Here is a 22,646-nt window from a genome sequence, read left to right as displayed (position 1 = left end):
CCACCTGAGAGTGCGGAGCGGCGTTGTCTCCTGGAGTCGTCAGGAGGCCCTCTGAGTTCGAAGAAGGGTGAGATTTACCTACATAATTCTTCGCTATTTGTTATATTAATATCGATACTCGCCATACTGAATAGTTGGGTCATCGCCAGGACCATCGTCATCTCGTCGCCCCCTTGTATTATTTTTTTCTCCCGAGTGTTTTGATGTGAAACCCCTGTCTTAAGGACAGATTTACTTAGCTAAATAAGCTATTTAATGCTTATATTTTCTTCAGTGAAACGGTGATGGTTTCGTTGTTATTGTTTATTATGTACTAGAAATATTAAGTTTAAGGATATTTTTTTTCCTCTCGTATGCCTCTTTCTATCGTGTGATAGTTGAAATTCCGATTTTGTACAAGCGTTGTTTTTTACTTCCTACTAGTTCTTTCTCTTATTCTACTGGATATGATAGTTAGCTAGGAGAATGGTGGTAGTGATTGAGGTTTTGTTTGCAAGTGAGTTTTCCTGTCCCTAGATCAGTTTTTGGGCGACGCTCCTTTGTAATACTCAAGTTTACTTATTGTCATTAAATTAATTGTTAAGGTATTTTGTTCTTGGTTTGCTTTCCCTCTCCTGAGTGTCTCTTCTTGCTTGAGATCTGTGTTATTTGTTTTTTTTTTTTTTTGTCCGGAATCTTTGTCTATTTTGGCAACTGATTCTGAGAAGTGAATCTGCATAAGATAAATGAAGATTTGCGGTGGCTCTTGCATTAATAAAGGAGTTCATACCAATATATACAGTATATATTAACAATTGAAGGATGAGTTATCAAAGCAAACTTCCATTAATTCCTTTTCTTTCAGAACTTTTGCATCAGCAACCGCCACAACTTACTGCTAAGAATTACAAGGCCATCGTGAACCAGATTACTCAGCGTGCATGCCCTGAGCTAGGAAAGACGTCCATTTACCCTAAGACCCATAGGTAATACGAAGGTCCGGTCACCTGCTATGTATGTTTTTTATATATATATATATATATATATATATATATATATATATATATATATATATATATATATATATATATATATATATATATATATATATATATATATATATATATATATATATATATATATATATATATATATATATATATATATATATATATAATATATATATATATATGTATATGTATATATATATATATATATATATATATATATATATATATATATATATATATATATATATATAGCTAACCAACCCGGCACTACCTGTGATAAGTCTTAAAGACAATCGATAAACTCTCTCTCTCTCTCTCTCTCTCTCTCTCTCTCTCTCTCTCTCTCTCTCTCTCTCTCTCTCTCTCTTTCACTCTTTATTTCACTCACTCTCTCCCTCTCTCTCTCCCTGTCTCTCTCCCTCTCTCTCTCTGCTTGGAAATGACACAAGCAGTGTAGAACAAGAAGAGGACCTTGAAGTCATTATTACCAAGGACTTAATATCCACAAAAGAGTGCAAAAAAGCTGAAAAGAAGGCACAGAAACTAGTTGGATACATAAAGAGGCAGTTCAAATACAGAAACAAGGAAACGGCGCTTCAGCTCTACACATCCATAGTTAGACCTCATCTTGAATATGAGTACAGTTTTGGTCACCAACACTGAGAAAGGACATAAATAGATTAGAAGGGGTACAAGCAAGAGCCACAAAGCTAATTCCATCCATCAGGCAAATAGGTTACCAAAGACGACTAGAGAGCCTGAACATGTATGGCTTAGAAACACAACGAATGCGAGGACAACTCATAGAAACATTCAAAATATTGAAAGGCATAACAAAAGTAGACAGTAACCTCTTCACATTAAATGAAAACCAGACAAGAAATAATGGATGGAAACTAGAACTGAAGAGATACAACACATCTCATTGTGGGAACTTCTTCACATACAAGATATGTGGCGCATGGAATAAACTGCCACCAGAAATTATCAGCAGCAACAGCGTGGAAGAGTTTATAAGAAAGCTAGATAAAATCATTAGAACACTGTGAATGAACAGTAAAACCTGCTCCTAGAGACAAGTGAGCACATGATGTCTCCTCGGCTGGACTAAAAAGTCTTAGACAACCTAATCCTTGTAATTCCTTATAACTCTCTCTCTCTCTCTCTCTCTCTCTCTCTCTCTCTCTCTCTCTCTCTCTCTCTCTTTTATCTCCCTAACACCAAATCTACTCTCTCTCTCTCTCTCTCTCTCTCTCTCTCTCTCTCTCTCTCCCCAACCCTCCCTGTCTCTTTCCCTCTTTCTTCTCCCTAACACCTCTCTCTCTCTCTCTCTCTCTCTGCCAACCCCCTTTCCAACCCCAACCCCCTTTGGTGCCATTGATGTCTTACCCCACAGTATTCTGTTCTAGATAGTAAGTCATATGTATACCGAAACTAGGTATGATAAACTCATAAAGTTACTAAGTCTACAGGCATAATCAGCCCTGTTTCACTGGCAGAACCAGCCCCATTTCAGGGAAGCCCTTCCACCCCAACCCCCTTTGGTGCCCTTGGGCGCTAATGATGTCTTACCCCCACAGTATTCTATTCAATTCTATTCAAGATAGTAAATCATTTGTGTACCAAGTTTGGTTGAAATTGCTTAATGCATTTTTCAGAGTTATGCTGGAACATACATACATCCTTATATATATATATATATATATATATATATATATATATATATATATATATATATATATATATATATATATATATATATATATATATATATATATATATATATATATATATATTATATATATATATATTATTGACCAACCTGGCACAGCCCAGGAAAAATGTGGACTGACAAGAATTTTCCTGCACCTCCATGCACTGACTGTCCCTTTTATCCAGAAATTTCTGTGCTGACTGTTCCCTTTATCCAAATGTTACTGTGCTGACTGTCATTTTTATCCAGGAATTACTGCATTAACTGTCCCTTTTATCCGAATATTAGTGTGCTGACTGTCTCATCTATCTAGCTAATAATGTGGTAAGTGTCCCATTTATCCAAGTATTACTGTGGTGACTGTTCCTTTTATCCAGGTATCACTGTTCTGACTGCCTGCATTTATCCATGTATTACTGTACTGACGGTTCCTTATATCCAAATATTATTGCACTAACTGTACCATTTATCCAGGTATTACTGTGGTGACTGTCTCATTTATCCAGGTATTGCCATGCTGGCTCCTTTTTCACCTGGTATTACTGTGCTGACTGTCCCATTTATCCAGGTATTGCTGTGCTGACTGTCCTTTTTATCCAGGTCTTACTGTATTGAGAGGCCCTTTTATCCAGGTATTACTGTGATGACTGTCGCCCTTATCCAAAAATTACTATGTTAAGTGTACCTTTTATCCAGGCATTACTGTGGTGACTGTCCCATTTATCTAAGTATAAATATAGTGCCTTTCCTTTTATGCAGGTATGACTGTACTGACTACCCCTTTTATCCAAATATTACTGTGGTGACTGTTCATTTTATCCAAACATTACTATGGTGAAGATCCGCAAGTTGTTACTGTGGTGACTGTCCCATTTATCCAGACATTACTGTGCTGTCTGTCCCTTATATCCAGGTATTAATCTACGGATTGTCCTTTTTATCCAAGTATTACCATTTTGACTGTCCATTTTTTCCAGTTACTATGATGATTGTCCCGTTTATCCATGTAGTATTACTGTGGTGACTGCCCCGTTTATCCAGATATAACTGTGCTGTGTGTACTTTTTATCCAGGGATTACTATGCTGAATGTCCATTTTATCCAGGTATTATTGTGGTGACTGTCCAATATATCCAGACAATATTGTGGTGACTGTCCCCCAGGTATTACTGTGCTGATTGTCCCTTTTATATGTGTATTTCTCTTGATAACTGTCCCTTTTATCTAGGTATTTCTGTCCATTTTATCCAGATATTACTGTGGTGATTATCCCATTTAATCTCCACCATACCTAAACACACCGCCCCCCACTTAACTAAAACACCACCACTAAAAGTAAGCACACCCCACTAAACCTAAACACACCTTTTCAATAAACCTAAACACACCCCCTACTAAACCTAAACACATCCCTTGCTAAACTTAAATACATCCCCACTAAACATAAACACGCACCCCACACTAAAACTAAACACACCTCCCACAAAGCCTAAACACAAACCTTGATACAGAATTGTTAATCACAGGAAAGAAAAGCATTTTCAATAATATACTCATATTTCTATGGTATCAAGTAAATGAAATTAGGTATGATAAACCCATTGAGTTTGTTTACCACATTAGCTGCTAAGTCTATGGGCAGCACCAGGCCCATTTCAGGTAGTGGGGAGTGGGATGGGGGGAGTGGGATGGGGGAAGGGGAAGGGGAAGGGGGTACAGGTTTGAAACCTTCCCTATTATCTAAGCTGGGTCAAAGGATGGCCATGTGCCAAATTTTTTCTAGATTGGTTAAACAGTTCAGATTTCTATAGCGCACAAAGTTACAAACATAGAAATATACAAACATACAAACTTACAAACATACAAACATACTCACATACAAACATTCACTAATATATATCATATATATATATATATATATATATATATATATATATATAGTATATATATATATATATATATATATATATATATATATATATATATATATATATATATATATATATATATATATACATGTAATAACTAAAATATTTTCCGTTAAAAAGAAATCCATATGATATAAGGAGCCCATAAAAACACCAAATGGGTAAAAAGTTATAGCTATACTTGGGAGGAAGATTTTATCTGTCAGATCTGAATCACCCAGCACCTTTTGAGAGGTTCATTGTATTTATTTGTTTAACCCTTTAACTGTTTAGTACATATATACGTAGCGCGCAAACTCTACCTGAGCCGTTTAGCACTATATATATACGGGGAGCAGATGTTTGGACAATGGCATTTAGTACATATATATATGATTTATTTTTTCTACCTCTCTCTTTCAAGGTTAATCCACTATAATATGTTTTCTCTAGGTCCTGGGGAGTCTTGTTGACCACATCCAAACAAAAACACTTCCTCCTGAACCCCCTTTTATCATAATTTTTCTGATTTTCCATATCTAATGTGGGAATATGCCAATCACTTGGCAACATCACTATGTATAGAGAGATGCCACTCTGTTGGGCTGGTTTGTGGTCTTATACTGAATTTAGGACTTTCGACTTAGGGGTTGGAAGGGTTATCCTATTTAAAACCAACTTCATAGCGTTCGTATGCGCCTTTCATCTTCTCTGTTTTATTTTTCCAGCTCTAGCTAAAATGGAAAATTATAAGTAATTGTAGTTAACTGACATTTATTCTGACTGAAATACGAAAAATGTACACACTTCACTCTTTTATTATTTAACGAAATGTTCATTGCATGTGACTGTACTCCCGATGCGCTTCATTTGGAATAGCGACAGCAAACTGTTTTAATTAAGTATTCTAAAACTGCTAAAACTGGCAATAATTGTAATTTATTTCATCAATTTGATTTTAGCAATTCATGTGTACATTGTGTTTATGTTGCTAAATATATATATATATATATATATATATATATATATATATATATATATATATATATATATATATATATATATATATATATATATATATATACACACACACACATATACATACACACACACACACACACACACACACACACACATAATATATATATATACCAATATATATATATATATATATATATATATATATATTATATATACACACACACACACACACACACACACACACACATATATATATATATATATATATATATATATATATATATATATATATATATATATATATATATATATGTGTATATGTGTATATATATATATATGTATATATGTATATATGTATATATGTATATATATATATATATATATATATATATATATATATATATATATATATATATATATATATATATATATATATATATATATATATATATATATATATATATATATATATATATATATATATATATATATATATATATATATATATATATATATATATATATATATATATATATATATATATATATATATATATATATATATATATATATATATATATATATATATATATATATATATATATATATATATATATATATATATATATATATATATATATATATATATATATATATATATATATATATATATATATATATATATATATATATATATATATATATATATATATATATATATATATTTATGTATTTCCTTGGGTTTATGGTATTTTACAGGCCGGCAACAGAAACTTTATTTAATTGGCCTTGGAGTTCTGACTTGCGTAAAGGGAAATCGTAAAAAAAAATAAGAAAAAGGGGAGAATTTAGGAGCTGAAGTGGCTCTGCTTCTTAAATGTATATATGAAATGTTACGTAAACACTTGGGCTAAATTTTTTAAATTATATTTACAAGAGCAAGTATTTGAAGGGAAAATGGATAAGTAAATTGATAAAGGGCTTGCAACACCTGATGATCCTTCTAAGGGAGTCTTGATTAAAGATGGGGCACAGGCCAAGATGAGTCCACTGCGAATGGGTCCTTCTACAAGAGAGATTTACACATTACACGCCAGTAAAGGAACAATTTAACACATAATAAGTCGCGAGTTTGCACTGAGGTGCCAAATACTCGAGGAATGAATGACCACTTTACTCTCGAACACAGGACATTGGAAATGGCGCGGGATAAACTGGCATAAGGACAGAAATGAAATGCTGGTACTCCAGTCTTTCTAAAGGGCAAACTTTCGTGACGGAAAAGTCTCTACTCCACTTTACCTTAGGGGAAGCTGTTCTCTGACGAAATAAGGATGAGGGAAGATCACACATATGGCGGTTCTCTCGAGGATGACTGGAGACTGGAGTCAGGAGTCAGACAGGGATGAAGGGTGAGCTCTCAGCAAAGTTACCGCTCGCCCGTGTGGAGGACTCTTACTGCGTCTGCATGTCTTATGCTCCCACAACTAACTAACTAGCTAACCGCTTCTCCCTTTTAAGGCACGCGGCCAGGGGTTGGGCTAATCTTCTTAAGGGAGTGGCATAAAATATCCTCCTGGCCCCTGTTATCTGTGTCTTCTCAATATCTGTTCCAGGTAAAAAAAAAAAGGGACAGGTCGGAGTGTTGATAATATGATCGGCCATGCGGTTCTCAATAAACAAAAATGGGTAAATTAGGTGGGGAGGTGCACTGCATGAGACTGCTGAGAGTTACTATAATATATCCAGGTAAATATATTATATATATATATATATATATATATATAAATATAAATATATATAAACCACGATATATATATATATATATATATATATATATATATATATATATATATATATATATATATATATATATATATATATATATATATATATATATATATATATATATATATATATATAATTGAATAACTAATTGTCCCAACTTATGTATAATTTTTGGAACATCATAGGATAAAGTTAGATATAGAACGAACAAACTTCCTTACATGAAACACTACACATGTACCATAATCTAAATGAAAAATGAAAGTTATGTACAAAATTCTTTGCACAAGAGACAATGATGAAAATTCATCCGACAGTGAGAATAATGAAAACGAAAATAGAGGCTAACAAAGACAGGAAAGTGAGATATATATATATATATATATATATATATATATATATATATATATATATATATATATATATATATATGTATATATATATATATATATATATATATATATATGTATATATATATATATATATATATATATATATATATATATATATATATATATGATGACTGTGTTGATAGTAATTAACACGCCGGAGATTTATGTATTTGACAACAGAGGCAGTGGCATTACATAGATAAAAGAAAATCTCTAAAAATAGATGATGAAATTTATCGTATCACCATTTTCTTCATCAAATTATGCCTTTAGTCGTGAGAGAGAGAGAGAGAGAGAGAGAGAGAGAGAGAGAGAGAGAGAGAGAGAGAGATTGCTGTTTTCTTTGTATTGTTCTGTACCTTCATTTGAACTGGATGTCATGAACAGTAATTCAAACGTAACAGTTTTGGCATTGATAATTCATAATGTTAAAGACTTCTAATAATCATGTTAAAAGAGCAATTAGCGTACGGATTAAAGAACAGAGACAATATATGTGTTAATATATATATATAACTTATATATATATATATATATATATATATATATATATATATATATATATATATATATATATATATATATATATATATATATTTATATATATATATATATATATATATATATATATATATATATATACATACACACACATATATACATATATATATATATATATATATATATATATATATATATATATATATATATATATATATATATATATATATATATATATATATATATATATATATATATATATATATATATATATATATATATATATATATATATATATATATATATATATATATATATATATATATATATATATATATATATATATAAATATATATATATATATATATATATATATATATATATATATATATATATATATATATATATATATATATATATATATATATATATAAATATATAATATATATATATATATATATATATATATATATATATATATATATATATATATATATACATACATATATATACACATACACATATATATATATATATATATATATATATATATATATATATATATATATATATATATATATATATATATATATATATATATATATATATATATGCGCTTGTGTGTGTGTGGGTGTGTATGAATGAATTTCATGACATCACGTGATTCATATGCAAGCATTAAGCTACAAACGTCCTTTAATATCCAATTTGCTCTACCTCGGAAATAGTATATTTTCATATATGTTAACCGGAGGGGAATTTGTTTAGTTGATAATAATTTCGTCGTCTCGTGGGCTCGAACCACGAAAGACAAGAACTCAGGACTACAGTGACGCCGCGCATTAAACCACACGGCCTCTAGTGAGGTATAAGTTGATACCGATTCCCACCAACAAAGCACTGTCGAACTCAGGTATTTGTAATTAGAATCGATATCAACCCACCTCTGCCATGTTAACAATGTAGTACATTTGCCGCATGCAGCCATATCATGAATGAATCTTACCACATCACCGTGATGCATGTACAAGCATTAAGCTACAAACTCCCAATAATATTCAATTCGCTCTACCTCAGAAATAATATATTTTCATATATGTTACCCAAAGGGGAATTTTTTTAGTTGATAAGAAGTTCGTCGTCTCGTGGGCTCGAACCACAGAAGACAAGAACTCAGGACTACAGTGACGAGCATTTAACCACACGTTTCACTGTACTTCACAGGCAAGTGATTGTTATACATTTTAGTCTTCAAACTGCAACCCATAGCAGGACGACTCAATAAGCCAAATGTTTTAAAAGATTCATAATTAAAATTACAATACATAAAATCAGGAGTAGGGAACAATTTGGTTAAAATAAGAACAATGGTCTCCCTCACAGGAACGTTGGTAAAGAGGGATTCCACATCTAAACTAACCATATTCAAATCTAATGCCGGTAAGAGGACCTTCGTTTTAAAATCTTCGGATTTTCTTGATTCTATATATCGTAATTTTAATTATGGATCTTTTAAAACACTTTTAGAATTGGCCGTGCTGGACACGGCCTCTGTTTTCAATAACCAACTTTATAAACAGATCGATGGGATGGCGATGAGGTCTCCTCTTGGCCCCACCTTTGCCAATATTTTCATGTGCTCCCTGGAGGAGCACATAATGAAGGAGTGCCCCTTGTCCTTCTGTGCCTTATTTTACTCCAGGTGCACAGACGACACATTCGTTCTATTTAAAAATGAATACGATGCTGATAGATTTTTAAACCTAGCCAACAACTAGCATAATAATATTAATTTTACTGTTGAAAGGAACCAGACGGTAAGTTGGCTTTCCTTAATGTTTTAGTTACTAAAGATAATGTAAGTTTAATGCGACTGTTTTTAGGAAAAGTACACTCGCCGGGCTCGGTTCCAATATTTATAGGTCTTGTTTTATCATTTTTTTAATTAACTCTGCTCATACCTTAGTACGTCTGGCTCTATCTCTAACTTCTAATTGGCTTCCTTTTCATTCTGAAATTCTCCTCCTTAAGCAGTACTTTCATAACAACTGTTTTGCTGCCCGTCTAATACTTAAGGTTATTAAAGAAAGTTCTTAATAAAAAAGATTGCACCCTTAATACCTGAATGTATTGTGCCTAAAGTTACTATATATGGAAGCTTTTGTTTTTTACCTAACGAGCAAAATTTTGCTAAGCAGTTTGCTAAAATTATTCAAAAACATATTGGTACTCATAACATTAAAATAACTTTTAAAAATCCTAAAACTATTGGTTCTTTGCTTCCCTTCAACGATCGGCTCTGCCCCCTGATGACGTCGGGCGTCATATATGAGTGCAATTAATTATAACAGGTTTCTTTTTCAATAAATTACCTTTTATAATTACTTAGTGGGGTCGATTTTATATTGTTTAATTTTTGTATGTTTCAGCCTGATGATGAGGCTTGGCCTGGAAACGTTGTCAAATAAATTATGAAATGCTGCAAGACGTCTCCTTCTGGTGCCCTTTGCTGTATATTCTGCCAGTGGCCGGTGTTCTGGAAGTTTTATATGAAGTTTGTCGCTGCCTAACCCCATGGCGCCCCTCTTTGGACGTCGTCCTTCCTTCAGCATGGCACGTCTACGACTCCTGCCTTTGCTGCCCTTTTCCTGCTGAGAATTCGTTCCTCTGGCGTTGACAATTTCAACTCCTTATTGAGATTGGGATATCCCCCAGCACTCCTTGGAACATGTCGTTATCTGGAAAAACTTCGAAAAACTTCGCGGAGACTTCGAAAAGCGGAACAAGACTTCGGATTTCTTCAGTATTGTAAACTTAACAACGTGGTGCCCAAGTTCGTCAGATTCCAACAATATAAAGCATCGTTGCGTAGCACTCCCTTTTATGCTGATGCTACGAGGAGACTGCTGGAGCTGGAAATTCAGCACAAGAACAGATCAATCAAAACACTGTCGGAGCGATCCACTCAGCTTTTAACCAATGTACTTAACAATTTAACTTTTGTTGATCGTATCATTTTTAAACATGATTTTAATAATGCTATTTCTCAATTTGCATCCTCTGTTCAGGAGGCCCATAATAGAAAACTGTATAATTTAGTTAGCACTCTTCCCAACTTTCAATGTAAAAACAACTTTATTTTTAATTATTCAGATTATGAACTGTCGAGAAGGGAAGAGCTCCTATTATCTTTCGGTCTTGACTTTTCTTTGCCCTGTTTTAAACCTTCTTTCCATCAGTTCTTTCGTTCTTTGGAACTGGTATTTTCCAGATTGTTGAGTTCCAAGTTCCAACCTTACGACTAATATCGAAGTGTTCAGATCGCAGCTGTATACCTTTGCCAATGACACTTATAGCAACCTGACAACTAGTTGGACACCATTTTTAAATAACAAAGACTTGAATATTCTGAAACAATTGAGTCAAAATGGAAACATTATTATTACGAGACCCGATAAAGGCAGAGGTGTGGTATTACTTAATAAGAATGAATATACTCACAAGGTAGAAATAATTTTAAACGAAAATTCTAAATTTAAATATCTGGGTAAACCTGACTTTTCTACTATTTTTTTAGAAATGAAGACAAAATTAACAGGTTTTTAAAGTCCTTATTATTTAAAAAAATGATCTCAAATAACATATATCAATCTGTACTAAGTACTGGTGGTTCCTATGGAGTTTTATATGGGTTGCCAAAAGTCCACAAAGATGGGGTTCCCATCAGACCAGTATTAACATCATACGATACCCCTAGCTATAAACCAACAAAATTTTTAGTATCTCTTCTAAATGAGTTTTCTTTTAATAACTATGCGGTAAGAAATTCACGAGAGTTTAAGGAAAAAATACTGGCTCAAGATTCTGACCTTTTTATGGTAAGTTTGGACGATGAGTCTTTATTTACCAACGTCCCTGTGGAAGAAACTATCCAGGTTATTTTAAGTAAGATTTTTACTGATGAGAATATTCTATTTCATGGTTTTAGTCTAAATAATTTTAGAAAATTTTTATATCTGGCAGTGCAGGACAATGCCTTTATTTTTAATGGGAATGCTTATTCTCTAAGTGACGGAATGGCAATGGGCAATCCTTTGGGCCCAGTCTTTGCTAATATTTTTATGTTTTACCTAGAGGAGCAATTGCTGGACAATTGCCCTCTGGCCTATCACCCACTCTTTTACAGTCGTTACGTGGACGATACCTTCATTTTATTCAGAAACAAAGATCAAGCAAATGCTTTCCTACAGTTTGCCAATGATGCTCATAGTAACATAAAATTTACCATTGATTATGAAAAGGAAAATAAATTGTCATTTATAGATACTGAGGTTCACGTAACATTGAAGGGTTTTTACATCTGCTTTTAGGAAAAGGACATTTACCGGCTTAGGTACTGATTTTTATGGTTGTTGTTGTTTTCATTTTAAATTAATTTCTCTTAACACCCTCTTCCACAGGACCTTTACTTAACGTTGAGCTGGGCGGATTTTCATAAGGAAGCTATGTTTTTACACAAATATTTTTTAGACAATTATTTTTCATACAAACTGTTTTTTAAACATTTGAATAAGTTCCTTAGTGGTAAAATTATACCCAAAGTTGACTTCCCTATTGTTCCTAGGAAACCATTTAATGCCAGTCTTCCTTTTATTCAAAATGATTATTTCTTTAATAAAATTAAACAACTAATACATCAACATGTCCCTGCCCTAAAATGCCAATTAATAACGACAAATCCCCTGACAATCGGGTCTATCTTTAAATATAAACAAACTTGATAGCCTATTGGCGTCTAATGCGGTCTATTTACTTACTTGTCCCTAATGTAATCAGGGAAAAAATGTTGGATCCTCTTGTAGGCTCCTCAAAGTTCGCATTGATTGCCATAGGGGTGTCTCACTGGAGTTCGATTGGCGTCTCCAGAATACTCTAATATTCGGAACCGTGCCTAAAAATGTAAATTTTACATTCCATATGAGCAATTCAAAATTCTTTCTAAGGCCTCGTCTCCTCAACAGCTTGCGATCTATGAATCACTTTTTATTAAACAAGTAGTTCCAGAGTTAAACAGTCAGACGACCTCCACCCCTTTCTTCTCTTCTTGGCATGAGCTCACTTTTAACCAACGGATCTTGTGAGTCTTTGACTATCACTCGCCTTCCCTCCTATTCCTTGAGAGGTACTTTGCATTTCCCTTTTAGTTTTTTTATGTCTTTTTAAATAAATTACCTCTCATTTTTAATTAGTCGAGTCGATTTTATGTTATTTAATATTTGATTGTTTCGGCCTGATGATGAGGCTTGGCCCTCGAAACGTTGTCAGATAAAGAACGAAATGCTGCAAGACGTCGTCTTCTGGTACCCTTTTTGTATATTCTCCCAGTGGCCGGTGTTCTGAATATATATATATATATATATATATATATATATATATATATATATATATATATATATATATATATATATATATATATATATATATATATATATATATATATATATATTGTGAGGCTTAGTGCTTGTTTCGTGTTTGGAACAACTGTTTCCTTGTTGTGGGTGCACTCTTCTCCCTGTGGTACTTATTTTTTTGCACATAGAGTTTACGTCTGTTGCCTTCGCTTTGATAGCGTTAGTCAAGTTTGGGTTATCATCGAGTCAGGGTCCAGACAGCATAGCAGCATGGACGTGTTTTACAGCAGGTAGTTGTTACCTGTTGGCCTCTACAGTATTCGAGGATGCGAACTTCGTTCGAGTTCGAGGATGAGTTGATGGCTAATCCTAGTCATCTGTGGAGAGGAGGCATTCCTCTGGGACAGCATTTTGGCTGTCGCATCGACTCTGCTGTGAACGTTTGTGTTTCGTGGAGATGTTCCTGTTTGCCGTCAGGGGGTGGCTATGACGACTTCACGGCAGTAGTTTGATGATCATCCTCGATGACCTTTGATAGTCATCCTCTGTGACCCTTGTTAGTGGTCTTGACATCTCGGGGTAGATGTTCAGTGTTGTACTGTAGGAGGATTGTGAATTATTATTACTGATGTTTATGAATTGATTGAGTTATTTGGTATTTACGATTATTGTTATTTGTGCTGCTTTATTGATTTGTGTATTTTTGGTTACACCATTATGTTAATTGATGCTACTTGTAGTCATTATGCTATCTGTATTCTTTATTGTTTAATGTAGCTGAAATGTTCACTTTTATATGGTATTTGTTATTTTTTGCTTGTGTAGTAATGTTTTATTTTAAAGTAACTTATTTTGCTACATCTTTGTTATTTCACTGACTCTTTGGTTGTTTGATGTTGTACGTATATTTACTGATTTACGCCAGACTTGCTTCAATTGTAAATATGTATATTACTTAATGTTAATAAACTAGTTTTAAGGTTATTTTGCTGGTTTTGTTGTTCCCCTTTCCCCGTCGTTGTCTCAGCTTCTGCCAGTCTTTCCAGTCCATCTCTTTGTAATTGTGTAATGGAACCTGTAGAACCAAAAGTGGTTTATAATATATATATATATATATATATATATATATATATATATATATATATATATATATATATATATAATATATCTACACACACACACACACAGTCATCTGAACACACACACACACACAGTGTCATCTGAACACACACACACACACAGTGTCATCTGAACACACACACACACACGTGTCATCTGAACACACACACACACAGTGTCATCTGAACACACACACACACACAGTGTCATCTGACACACACACACACACACACACAGTGTCACCTCAACTAAGTAAAATAGATCCACCAAGTAACAAAGACCTACGCAATAGGATACCGCAGGGCTAACTCGCATAGCATGTAGTCTAGGGTAATTCTATATAAGGCATCTAATAGCTTTTATATCTGCAAGATATATCTGCAAAGTGAATTGCTTCTAACACTGATTGTACCTGTACCTACTTATGCTCACAAGATGTATAAAGAACTGTATGTAATACCTGTACAATATCAATAAAACATAATCTTTGTTTCTTTTTAAACACAATTACCCAAAATTCTTCACAACACAATATATATATATATATATATATATATATATATATATATATATATATATATATATATATATATATATATATATATATATATATATATATATATATATATATATATATATATATATATATATATATATATATATATATATATATATATATATATATATATATATATATATATATATATATCTATCTATCTATCTATATATATATATATATATCTATATCTATCTCTCTCTCTCTCTCTCTCTCTCTCTCTCTCTCTCTCTCTCTCTCTCTCTCTCTATATATATATATATATATATATATATATATATATATATATATATATATATATATATATATATATATCTCTCTCTCTCTCTCTCTCTCTCTCTCTCTCTCTCTCTATATATATATATATATATATATATATATATATATATATATATATATATATATATATATATATATATATATATATATATATATATATATATATATATATATATATATATATATATATCTATCTCTCTCTCTCTCTCTCTCTCTCTCTCTCTCTCTCTCTCTCTCTCTCTCTCTCTCTCTCTATATATATATATATATATATATATATATATATATATATATATATATATATATATATATATATATATATATATATATATATATATATATATATATATATATATTATATATATATATATATTTATATATATATATATATATATATATATATATATATATATATATATATATATATCACATTACCACAGGTGAAAAATAATAAACGGGGTGCAGGTCCTGACCGGTTCGACTTTATTTCCAAGCCATTGACGAAGGACTGATACAGAGTATGAGAAGTCACAAATATATATACTACAGGAACAGTACTGACGAACATACACAACACAGCAATTTCAAAACGGAATCCTGTGTTGGATAGATGGCTGCGATAACCGTAGTCTGGGAGATGGTGGTGCGGAAAGACTACATGCAAGATATCGCATTGAAGCGATAAACTACCGTTACCACCGACTTGCAGACAGGGTTTGGCAGAAGCTCTCTGACCAAGATGAAGAACTAACGACAGACAGCTTAATTTCTTTAGACGATGAAGACTATAGAACGCACCTCTGGTGGCGAAGACTCTCCAGATTCATACAGGACGATTTGCCGGACCCCATCTTTGTAGACACTGACAGCGATAGCGACAGGGACAACTAAGGAACCAAAGTTTGCTTCAACCAACACTCAGTAACTTTAATCAAAAGAGTGGACATGGGTGTGTGCTTGGGCACGGGTGTTTAAAGCACGGGCTTGAGTGCACATGCATGCCACTCGAACAGGACTGCCAAATTAAATTAAATTCACTAATTTCAATAGACGACAGACTATACTGCCGCCCTTTGAGAGCGAGAGAGGGCGGGAGGCTGTAGCCTTCCCAGCCCCTCACGTGTTTTTGACATTCACGCGTCATGTGTGTATGTGTTCTGAATGATAGTAGGTGAATGAAGTGTGTTAAATAGACGTGTGTATGAATGGTAGTCCACACTAACCGTAGAAGATACTAACACACTAACACTAACCAAAGGGGAAGGCGGTAATTAGAAAGGCAAGAAGTCTAGTACTCTTGCTTAGCTAACCCGCCCCCACAATAAAAAAAAAAAAAAAAAAGGGAAAGGCAGTAATTAGAAAGGCAAGGGGTCCTGCACACTTGCTTAGCTAACCTGCCCCCGTAAATAAAAAAAAAAAAAAAAAAAACATAAGGGAAAGGAGGTGACCTGGAAATCCCAGAGGAATTCCACCCTGGTATCTTCAACCCTCCCCCGCCAATACTATAGCCTAAGTCCCACTACTAACAATAATTTAACTGGAAATGCATGCACGCACTTGCGTGGAGTGCACATAATGCAACTGACTAAACAAACTGCACAAATGTACTGCACAGTGGTTTGAGTCCTCCTCCCCTCTCCCCCTACAGGGAGGGAGGGAGGGAGGACGATTTCAGTATTGAGCCTGATTAAACAGCTTAGCCTTCGACTTCTGCCTTTTGCCACACATCCGCTGCACCTTGATAACCTAGACACACAAAAATAACGGACAGACAATAAACTGTAAATTGTTAACTAAATGACAAATGGGTCTGTCCCATTCTTCTTTCCTTACCCTTATACCTTCCTTTCACCCCCCTTTAACCCCCTTCCAAAACCTTATCTTCCTTCTGGGGGACCCTCAGGGGTTCAAATCGATTTTAATCGAACCCTCACTCTAACCTATCCCCCCCCCCCTTATCCTTATCCTTACACACACAACCGTTAGAGACTACATATCCCCTCTCAGGCCGGTGTCGAGGTAGGAGTGGCCTTCAAAACTCATTTGGCTAAAAATCACAATATACTCTCAGGGGACAATGCTGATAAACAAACCATACTCGACCTCAAGATCTACACCTGACAGGTGTCAGGGAGGCGGAGTTTGGAAACTCATTACTACTGCTACCCCTGTACTGTGTTTACAAAATGATAATCCTATTTTCATACATCTCTACTGCCTACCTTAAAATTTAAACAATTTACAAATTTCTTTTGATATTAAAGGATCAAGTTTATACATCCTTGACTGATATTCATATTATGGTTGTAACTTTCTTTTATAAAGCTAGAATCAATGATATTCCTTTCCAGTGCATTATTAGAATATACAATCCTTTTTGCCCCTTCCCAGTTGATAGCATGATTGTTCTCACTAACATGTACAAATATACCACTGTTCCCTTGTGCATATCTCACACATTTCTTATGCTGTTCAATTCTCTTTTCCAGTGCTTTCCCGGTTTGGCCAATATAAAAGTTGTTACAAGACTTACACGGAATTTTATATACACACCCTTTAGTATTGTCAGGGGAGTTCTTGATAAGTATATTTTTCACTGTTGTATTGTTCTTAAATGCGACATTAACACCAAAATTCTTAAGAAGATGAGGGATATCTTTCATATTATTATTATAGGGCAGAACAAGCAAATTTTTTGTGTTGTAAGGTTCTTTTTGGTTTTGATACATTGTCTTTTTTGCCGCTTCAAATGCACTGTTTAATACACTATCAGGATATTTCAATTTCTTGCCTGCATTCCTAATCTTATCTATTTCATCATCAATATATTCAGGGCTACATACACGTAATGCTCTTAAAAACATAGATGGAAACACTGACTTTTTAACCTTATTGCTTTGTCCAGAATAGAAATGCACATTGGAAGAAATATTAGTGGGTTTTCTATACACACTATATTTAAACCCATTACTATTTCTTCGTATGAGGACATCCAAAAAAGGTAAGCACCCATCATTTTCCATTTCCATAGTGAATTTAATTGATGGTACTAATTGATTTAACTTGGCAAAAAAGTTATTTACATCTTGGTTCCCTGGCCATACACAAATTATGTCGTCAACATACCTAAACCATGTTACATTACGTGGGATTATGTTCGTCAGTACTGTTCCTGTAGTATATATATTTGTGACTTCTCATACTCTGTATCAGTCCTTCGTCAATGGCTTGGAAATAAAGTCGAAAACGGTCAGGACCTATTTTTCACCTGTGGTAATGTGTGATATATATATATATATATATATATATATATATATATATATATATATATATATATATATATATATATATATATATATATATATATATATATATATATATATATATATATATATATATATATATATATATATATATATATATATATATATATATATATATATATATATATATATATATATATATATATATATATATATATATATATATATATATATATATATATATATATATATATATATATATATATAATATATATATATATATAATATATATATATATATATATATATATATATATATATATATATATATATATATATATATATATATACTGTATATATATAAATATATATATATATATATATATATATATATATATATATATATATATATATATATATATATATATATATATATATATATATATATATATATATATATATATATATATATATATATATATATATATTTATATATATATATATATATATATATATATATATATATATATATATATATATATATATATATATATATATATATATATATATATATATATATATATATATATATATATATATATATATATATATATATATATATATATATATATATTTATATATATATATATATATTATATATATATATTTATATATATATATATATATATATATATATATATATATATATATATATATATATATATATATATATATATATATATATATATATATATATATATATATATATATATATATATATATATATATATATATATACATATACATGTATGTATGTGATTGTGAGTGCATATAATTACAAACTAACAGCTTTATAAACAATCCTTTTAACGGTCGAAAATATCAGCATAAAAGTGGCGAAAATGAAGCAGAGTAGAGTAGAGAGCAAGAGGGTACACCGCCTTCAGAGTTCGTTTGTTGCTTCTAAATTCTCTCCTTACGTCCGTTTTTCTCGGACGTGTCTAGGGAGGAGTATTCGAGTCAGTCGGCACGAAAGAAAGGCCATTGACCTTGATCTCTCTAAACTGGATCTTTTCGTTTTCAAGAGGCGATGTACACATAAGAATAATGAGGAGAGACATACTGCAGATACTGGCGAAACAAATACAAAGGTTAAAGAGATTATAGCAACCGTAAAATAAATAATTCAGTTAAAGGACAACTCCAGTCAAAAAAAAGAATGGTAAAAGGAAAAACAACAATGGAAAGAAAAATAAAATTAAAAGAGAATAATGGTCAATGTGTAATAACAATGTTTAGAAGAAAAACTGCAAAATAAATAACCATACCGGTAAAGAAAAAGATAATGATACAATAAATAGTAGAAATGTTAATAGTAGAACGGTAAAGTGAATAACGTACACTGTGCATAGAAAAATAAGGATAGTAAAGTACATTAAAAGGAATGATTTCAAATGTAAATTGAAAAAGAATGCTGGTAAAAAGAAATAACAACTCCGTAAAACATAACAGGATAACAGTAAAACGAATAACAAACGAAGAAGAAAACAACTGACAAGAAACGGAGTGGGAGCGAAGATAAGGGCAAAGCAACAACAATAAAAGGAATAACAACCACGGCTTAATGGTCAAAGATGAAAATGATAAAAGGCCGAGTAGCACTTGAGCACGAACTTGGGACTTTTTTGAAGTCATATCTCTCAGTCGTGCCCCGACATCGATTCTGCAGAGAACTCAATTACCAAATCAAGGGTCGACTCTGGTCGAGCCACACTCGAGATTCGCTGGAGGGAAACGTAGTAAATGGAGTGACTTCTCCTTTAATTCTGTGAGAGAGATTCTTCTTCCTCTTATACTTTGCATGTAATGATTCTCTCATAATTTGAAAATAGGCGATTTTCTTAATACCTTGATAAGTCATTTTCTTATACTTTACAATAGGTGAGTCCTTTTTATTACTGTCAAACCAAGTAAATTCTCTTATACTTTATTAAAAAGTAACTCATCTTTCATCTTCAAAGAAGTTATGTCTCTAATACTAAAAAGCACACTTTTCAAATAGTAAAAAATAAGCCATTCTCTAATATTAGAAAAAGCCATATAAAGGATTTCTCCAGTATCACAAAGAGAGAGAGAGAGAGAGAGAGAGAGAGAGAGAGAGAGAGAGAGAGAGAGAGAGAGAAGCAGGGAGCGGAAAACACTGTTTTCGCATACATTCATTGCAAGTTTTTGGATGTATTTACTACTATAGCAAAATCCACAGCTCTTGGCAGCTAAGCCCAGCCCAGTGCTTACATCACGACCATTCCTTGAAGCTGATCGTTTGGCAATGGTTTCGAAAAGTTCGTTAATCTGTGGTTCTTTTCATCTTCATTAATTTAGCAATGGCTGTTTTACCGAACTAAAAAAAATTCTGATGATTATCAAAAGAAAACGTCAAATTATCCCCTGAAATAACAACATAATACACATCTCCCTAAAAATGTTAAAAAAAAAAAAAAGAGGACAATATGAATGAAGTCAGGAGTGTTCCTCAATGCTGTAATGTTGTTTTTCGTAAATGAGATTCATTTGACCACGGAGGTGACACTGGGAATGTCTGCGTTCGAGTCGGTGCACTTGAATCACAGGACCATGATAATTACCATCTGATAGTATCTAGCGTGTTCACCATTTTAAGTTTAAACACAAAGACTGTTTCAGAGCTAGGTGCAGAGGTATTTCATATTGATTTTAGGAAATTTTACTACATTTTAATAATCATAAAATCGATTTCAGTGCAATCGTTTACACATTCGGTGGGATGACAAGTAGTGACTGCACACTACAAAACCAGAATATCCCTATGTTTAATTTAAAGTTACAGTATGATATGCTATACAAGTCAAACTGGTTACAATTTGCCTAGAATTAATTTCTAATACATTATCTCGTTTCGAACTAACATAATCATAAAAATGACGTGGTCCTATGTCTTTTTGTCGGTTTACGCAGCTTATGACGTTTGGATTATAGACCTATCTTATATTCAGCCGTTATTGCGGTTCTTGTTGTGGTTTTTCTTGTTTTTGTTGCTGCTGTTATCGTGCTTGTATAGTCTTCGAAAATTTTTTACATGGTAACCTAACATAACAGAATAAACATGGACCTATTCATAAAATACAGCCTAGTATTGTTCATTGAAATTTAGTCATCTGTCTTAATTAAAAGTAATCGAGATCTTGATGAATATAGTCTACGTTAGAATATCATCCTAAAAACAGAGAGAGAGAGAGAGAGAGAGAGAGAGAGAGAGAATTTACTGACACTTATTATCCTTTTTTCCAAAAGGGTAACCTACAAGAATGCCCCCAAAATCAAATGGTTCATGGGCCACTCGCAGAATGGTTTGGATTATCTCGTACATAAATTTTCAGCTATCATTCATTTTTTTCTCATTTCTTTATGTATCTTATGATGCTTTCCTACCGTAGCCTTCGCCCTTTATTTTCATAGAAATGCTACAGCAGCCTTATAATTACTCATCATCACTAATATAATTTGTTATCCCTTTTGTAAATATATATTTTTAATATAATTCATTGAGAGCGGTTCAATTGTTGTGTGCAAGGCTGAGACAGCCCTATGAATGGTCTGTGTGCCATCGACTACATGCCGACAAATTATTTCACTTGTATCCTCTGTCGTATAAGTGGCGTTACATTTACTGTGGCCATCGGCGCACGTACACATGTATGTGTACATGCAC

The sequence above is a fragment of the Macrobrachium rosenbergii genome, chromosome 7 (genome assembly GCF_040412425.1).
Source record: "Macrobrachium rosenbergii isolate ZJJX-2024 chromosome 7, ASM4041242v1, whole genome shotgun sequence".
NCBI classification, from domain to species: Eukaryota; Metazoa; Arthropoda; class Malacostraca; order Decapoda; family Palaemonidae; genus Macrobrachium; species Macrobrachium rosenbergii.
Note: the sequence above shows the minus strand (reverse complement) of the source record.